Here is a 7,244-nt window from a genome sequence, read left to right as displayed (position 1 = left end):
GCATTTACTTTCAAGTACTTCTGAGCCAAGCTCGAAGATCGACAGCGCATGATGCAGAACAAATGTGAGGAGCCCAGGCTTTGCCTCGGTCGCCAATTTTACACCCACAATAGAACACATGGGATTTCTTAATGAGGAGTCATGCTCTGTATTTTAGATTTAAGTGTATACGCACCACAAAAATAACAGAATCACGAGTGCTGCAAATTGGCAAGACATTTTGCTATCAGAAATATTCCTGAAAATACAATTGCTTTATTATAATGAGTACACACAATATGCGATGCACATAGAGCATGTGCATCTACATGATTGCAAACTGATATACATGTAAACATGATGCATAGAACTGTGTGTGTGTGTGTGTGTGTGTGTGTGTGTGTGTGTGTGTGTGTGTGTGTGTGTGTGAGATGCTTTGATAGCCTCTCTAAAACCTATCCTGCCATGCAGGATCTGCCCTGCCTAAGCATGTCCAGGCGTAGACAGAATAGAAAATGTTTTACCATACATTGTGAGCAACATTTTAGAACATAGCACATAGATTAGTACAGCACATTACAGGCCTTTCGGCCCACAATGCTGTGTCGAGCCTCAAACCCTGCTTCCCATATAACCCCCCCCCCCCACCTTATATTCCTCCATATACCTGTCTAGTAGTCTCTTAAACTTCACTAGTGTATCTACCTCCACCATTTACTCAGGCAGTGCATTCCACGCACCAACTGCTCTCTGAGTGTAAAACCTTTCTCTAATATCCCCCTTGAACTTCCCTCCCCTTACCTTAAAGCCATGTCCTCTTGTACTGAGCAGTGGTGCCCAGGGGAAGAGGCACTGGCTAACCACTCTATCTATTCCTCTTAACATCTTATACACCTCTATCATGTCCCCTCTCATCCTGCTTCTCTCCAAAGAGTAAAGCCCTAAATCTCTGATCATAATCCATACTCTCTAAACCAGGCAGCATCCCTTTCTGGCTGTACCCTTTGTACTCTCTGTACCCTTTCCAATGCTTCCACATCCTTCCTATAGTGAGGCAACCAGAACTGGACACAGTACTCCAAGTGTGGCCTAACCAGAGTTTTATAGAGCTGCATCATTACATCGCGTCTCTTAAACTCTATCCCTCGACTTATGAAAGCTAACACCCCATAAGCTTTCTTAACTACCCTAGCTACCTGTGTGGCAACTTTCAGGGATCTGTGGACATGTACCCCCAGATCCCTCTGCTCCTCCACACTACCAAGTATCCTGCCATTTTCTTTGTACTCTGCCTTGGAGTTTGTCCTTCCAAAGTGTGCCACCTCACACTTCTCTGGGTTGAACTCCATCTGCCGCTTCTCAGCCCACTTCTGCATCCTATCAATGTCTCTCTGCAATCTCCGACAGTCCTCTACACTATCTACAACACCACCAATCTTTGGTCGTCTGCAAACTTGCCAACCCACCCTTCTACCCCACATCCAGGTCATTAATAAAACTCACAAAAAGTAGAGGTCCCAGAACAGATCCTTGTGGGACACCACTAGTCACAACCCTCCAATCTGAATGTACTTGCTCCACCATGACCCTCTGCCTTCTGCAGGCAAGCCAATTCTGAATCCACCTGGCCAAACTTCCCTGGATCCCATGCCTTCTGACTTTCTGAATAAGCCTACTGTGTGGAACCTTGTCAAATGCCTTACTAAAATCCATGTAGATCACATCCACTGCACTATATGCCTGGTCACCTCCTCAAAGAACTCTATCAGGCTTGTTAGACACGATCTGCCCTTCACAAAGCCATGCTGACTGTCCCTGATCAGACCATGATTCTCTATCTCATAGATTCTATCCCTAAGAATCTTTTCCAACAGCTTTTCCACCACAGACATAAGGCTTATTGGGCTATAATTACCTAGACTATCCCTACTACCTTTTTTGAACAAGGGGACAACATTCACCTACCTCCAATCCTCCAGTACCATTCCCATGGACAACCAGGACATAAAGATCCTAGCCAGAGGCTCAGCAATCTCTTCCCTCACCTCGTGGAGCAGCCTGGTGAACATTCCGTCAGGCCCCTGGGACTTATCCATCCTAATGTATTTTAATAACTCCAACACCTCCTCTCCCTTAATATCAACATGCTCCAGAACATCAACCTCACTCATATTATCCTCACCATCATCAAGTTCCCTCTCATTGGTGAATACTGAAGAGAAGTATTCATTGAGGACCTTCCTCACTTCCACAGCCTCCAGGCACATCTTCCCACTTTTATCTCTAATCGGTCCTACCTTCACTCCTGTCATCCTTTTGTTCTTCACATAATTGAAGAATGCCTTGGGGATTTCCCTTATCCTACTTGCCAAGGCCTTCTCATGCCCCCTTCTTGCTCTTCTCAGCCCCTTATTAAGCTCCTGTCTTGCTACCCTATATTCCTCAATAGACCCATCTGATCCTTGCTTCCTAAACCTCATGTATGCTGCCTTCTTCCACCTGATTAGATTTTCCACCTCACTTGTCACCCATGGTTCCTTCACCTTACCATCCTTTATCTTCCTCACTGGGACAAATTTATCCCTAACATCCTGCAAGAGATCCTTAAACATTGACCATATGTCCTTAGTACATTTCCCTGCAAAAACATCATCCCAATTCATACCTGCAAGTTCTAGCCTTATAGCCTCATAATTTGCCCTTCCCCAATTAAAAATTGAGGTCCTGTTCTTCAGCCTTCTGCCTAGTTCCCGAAACTCACACTTCAGGATCTCATCCCTCTTCCCACCTATGTTGTTGGTACCAACATGTATCACGACTTCTGGTTGCTTTCCCTCTCATACCAGGATGTCATGCACCTGGTCAGAGACACCCCAGACCCTGGCACCCGGATTGCAACAAACCATGCGGGTGTCCTTCTCACATCCACAAAATCTCCTGTCTGCTCCCCTGACTATAGAGTCTCCAATGACGACAGATCTGCTCTTCTCCGTCCCACCCTTCTGCACCACAGGGTCAGACTCAGTGCCAGAGGCCCTGCCACTGTGGCTCACACCTGGTCGGTCATCCTCACCAACAGCATCCAGGATGGTAAACTTATTATTCAGGGGAATGGCTACAGGGGTGCTCTGCACTACTTGTCTACTCACCTTCGCTTTCCTCCCTCTGACTGTCACCCAACAACCTGCTTCCGGCAGCCGAGGTGTGACTACCTCCCTGTAGCTCTCATCTGTGACTGCCTCATTCTCCCTTATCAGTCGAAGGTCATCCAGCTGCTGCTCCAGATTCCTCACACAGTCTTCCAGATCGCCCAGCCACATGCACTTCCAGCAGACGTGACTCTGCGGGAGAGGGGAATTCCCCCAAGACTGCCACATCTCACAGGAGAGGCACATCACTGTCTCAGGAGGCATTGTAAAGACTAACTGGGAACAAGCTCGTCCTCCGCCTCTTCTTGTCAAAGCCTCAAAGTTCCACTCACTCACTGACGGCTTTCCAATTTTTAAATTGATTTGAATTATGAATTGTAATTACAAATATAGGTGATTTTTAAAATATCATGAGTGATAGGGAAATTTCATGGCTATTTTCATGATCAGCATCCCAAAATTCAGAAGATACCCCCATAAGTATTCAGGAAGCAAAATTTAATCGATGGAGTAATTCATCCAGTGTACTGTATGCTGCTGTGTTCTTTTAATTGACCGTAAATGAACATACACCTAGTGCAGATAATGGACTGCCTTCATACAATGCTTTCAACGATTGCATCCTCCAAATCTTCATTTTCATTGTGACATCCAAGGTAAGTTCTTTGTAGATCCTAACTCGTGGAAGCAATGAAATCATTTCATTTTCACTCCCACCCATTTCTGGCATCTTCAAGCTGAATGCTGAACCCATGGTGGGAAAAGCAGTTTGAAATTGACTTACTTCTTATTTCTCGCCAACTATCAGTGACAAAAATCTTTGCTTTTTGACCAAAAACATGCAACTGACACTATTTAAAAACCGTTCACTCTAAATGTGGCATAGTGTCTAACAGTCACACAGCATGTGACAGATGCTAGTTAGAAATTGTTCAGCAACAAAATCCTGTCAAGAATTTGTGGAATAGTGTCCCAAATAAGTAAAAGGAATCCCAGCTATTTTCTTAATCAGCTTATTTATCCCAAAAAAGTGGCTGTCCGAATTAACCAGAATCCTTTGCACTTATATGATGGTAATTCATAGAATATAAGATTTATAAAATTTTGTTGATCATGTTGTTATCTTTTGGTCTGAAATAATCCTGAAACTTCAAGCTTTTGTTTTATACTCAGGAGTGTAGCGGGAGTACAAATACAGTGTTAAAGAACATGCATGGCCCTTGCCAGTTCACTTAATTCTGATTAATTCTAGCTTCTTTACTTTACCTTTCCCACATGAAGACTGCCTTATCATTACCTATGATTCATGTAAGTTCCTCTGCTAGCAAAATTGAAGGTCAAATTTAAACTAATCACATTATTTGGTTATTTAGCTATGGTTGCATGATAGACCTTACTCTTCTAGAGCTAATCACGCTTCTCAAATACCAGTGCCAAATAAATTTGTTGCATTTTTCTGTTAAGAATCATTGTTGCGCTAGGGAATGTTTTGCTCAAGACTGAAGATCACTTGCATACTGAAAAATGAGAATGCTTTAAGAGTGATGCACGGCACAGGACTGATTGAGGGGAATAATGCCAACTACAGCATGATACGTTTGGCTGCCCACCTTCTTCACACAAACTTGGGAAGTATGGAAATATCCTTAGAGATATGTCATTAATAGAAATCATGCATCATTCACCAGTCAAGTATAGGTGGTCATGAAGTTCTAAAATAATAGCAAAATCACCTTTAATGAACATAATAAAAAAAACTGAATGAGAAATCCCAGTACCGTGACTGTTTTGGAAATTAAAAGCCTGAGTGTGAAAATACATATTAAGTTTATCATTCTCCCTTCCAAATGTATCCTTTAGCCTCTCAAAAATTACTTGTGCTCTTGCATTACTGAGAGAGAATAATTTGGTTTTATTTGCCAAATCTGTCACTAATTGTAATTGCCCTTGCATTTTGAGATCCACTGAATTTAACCAGTTGCTAGTATGGACTGACCAAGCACAAATTTCAAAAAAGTCCAAAAATAACATTGGAATATTATAATGATTATATTTTATTTGTCATAATGGAACAGTATAAAAGAATACCAGTACCAAGGTGTCTACTGATTTTAAATACTTCTTTACACCCACTTAGCTCTACAATTGCAAACAAAAGATCAGCACTTGCTGTAATGTCATGTGCTATCAATTGAAGTGTGAATTGTTAAACCCTTACACCTTGCACAGTGTCAGGCACTGGAAATTACATACTGAACACAGAGTAATTACTAATTTAATATGTATGGATGTTCTCAGCAAGCAAGGTTGAAAAACACGACTAGAAATCAGTGTAGGCATCTAGTCAGTCACAAGCTGCAAATAAAAATTTGAGCTAAACTAGTGATGTCAGATCTAATATTGCAGCAAGCATCATGCTTCTTTGCTGGAGGAATGTTGCACTGGAGAGAACACTGGGGATGATCTTGGAGTGTGCCAGGACTTGCAGATGAAGTGAAAATTCGACAGGTAAATAAAGTGATTTATCACCTGAGTGAGATAGGAAAAGATATTCCTGAATCATTCATCCTGACAAGTGATGGAAGTCATGGAGCACAGAGAAAAATTTGTGGACATTTTACCATCAAAGGAAGTGTGATTGATGAAAGAGCTAAATTAAAGCAGCAAATACCATTGCTCAAAGGAGCTAATCTAGCACAAGATACAAAATCCATTCAGGCAATGAAGCAGAAAGATGAGAAAGTGCACAGGTTCAAGCACTAGAGAAATTGTAATAATCCAGTAGACGTAATAGAGGGGGAGATTTCAGAGTTGTCAAACCACAAATTCACAGGGGTGAGAATGTTATGTATTTTGTCACTCTAATTTAAGTGAAGAATTCATCACTGAAAGATCTGGAACATTACAATTTTGTAAATTTGTCCTCCTTTGGAATTAGAATTCATTTCTTAACATGGGTCATTGCAAGAAAGTATAACTTGATGGTGCAATTGAAGCCATAGCCTTGCTAGTTGGTAACATCCACCAAGCACAAAATATCAAATAGCCACCAATGTAAAATACTGTTGCGCAACTAGCTGTTAAGAATGGCATTTCAACTAGAATATTGAGATTTTAGAGCTATTGGTGTGCATCTGCACCCATAAAGAAGACCACACCATGAAAAGGCACTGGAGCATTCGGGCTCTCACGACCAGACTATGTAACATTTTCTTTGCCCAAGCTATCAGACTCCTCAATACCCAGAGACACCAACTTACTGCCCTCTACTGTGCCTATTGTCTTCTTTATTATTTATTGTAATCCCTGCACTGTTTTGTGCACTTTATGCAGTCCTGGTTAGGTCTGTAGTCTAGTGTAGTTTCTTTTTTCTGTGTTGTTTTCACGTAGTTCAGTGTAGTTTTTGTACTGTTTCATGTAGCACCATGGTCCTGAAAAATGTCTCGGTTTTACTGTGTACTGTACCAGCAGTTATGGTTGAAATGACAATAAAAAGTGACTTGACTTGACTTGAAAAAGACATGAGGTCTACGGCCAGCAAATGTATCATTTGCATGGGATTATTATTACAATCTGAACTTCCAAACAGTGGAAATTATTACTCGTAAGGAAGTATTTCTAGTCATCGTTCATGAGTAGTTTTTCATTAATTCTACTGTGTATCTTTGTTCTGCTGTGAATGCCTGCAATTAAATGAATCTCAGGGTGGCATATATATACTTTGATAATAAATGTACTTTGAACTTTAAGGAAATTCAATGGAATCATAGTAGAGCACATCAGGTGCATCCTAATTAAATCAGCATATGTTGAAAATCCTGACATATCCATGGGCACAGTAGGATAACCATCATTCACTATACTGCAGCCCTGCTGCTATCATATTGGAAATCAGCCTGCATGATACATGGAAAAATAGAAAATAAGAGGAAGAGTCTGTCATTCAGCCTTTGACCCTACTTCAGAGTTCAATGTAAACAAATCCAATCCTCCATTTAAGTGCCGTATTCGCATCCTTCTCACACTCCTTGGTCATGAATTAGTTGTACAATGTGATTGTATCCCTCCATCTCCAGAATGAAATGTTACCATCTCCCTTCGAATGAAGAACACCTC

This window comes from Hypanus sabinus, chromosome 3 (assembly GCF_030144855.1).
Source record: "Hypanus sabinus isolate sHypSab1 chromosome 3, sHypSab1.hap1, whole genome shotgun sequence".
Lineage (NCBI taxonomy): Eukaryota > Metazoa > Chordata > Chondrichthyes > Myliobatiformes > Dasyatidae > Hypanus > Hypanus sabinus.
This window is presented reverse-complemented; position numbering follows the sequence as displayed.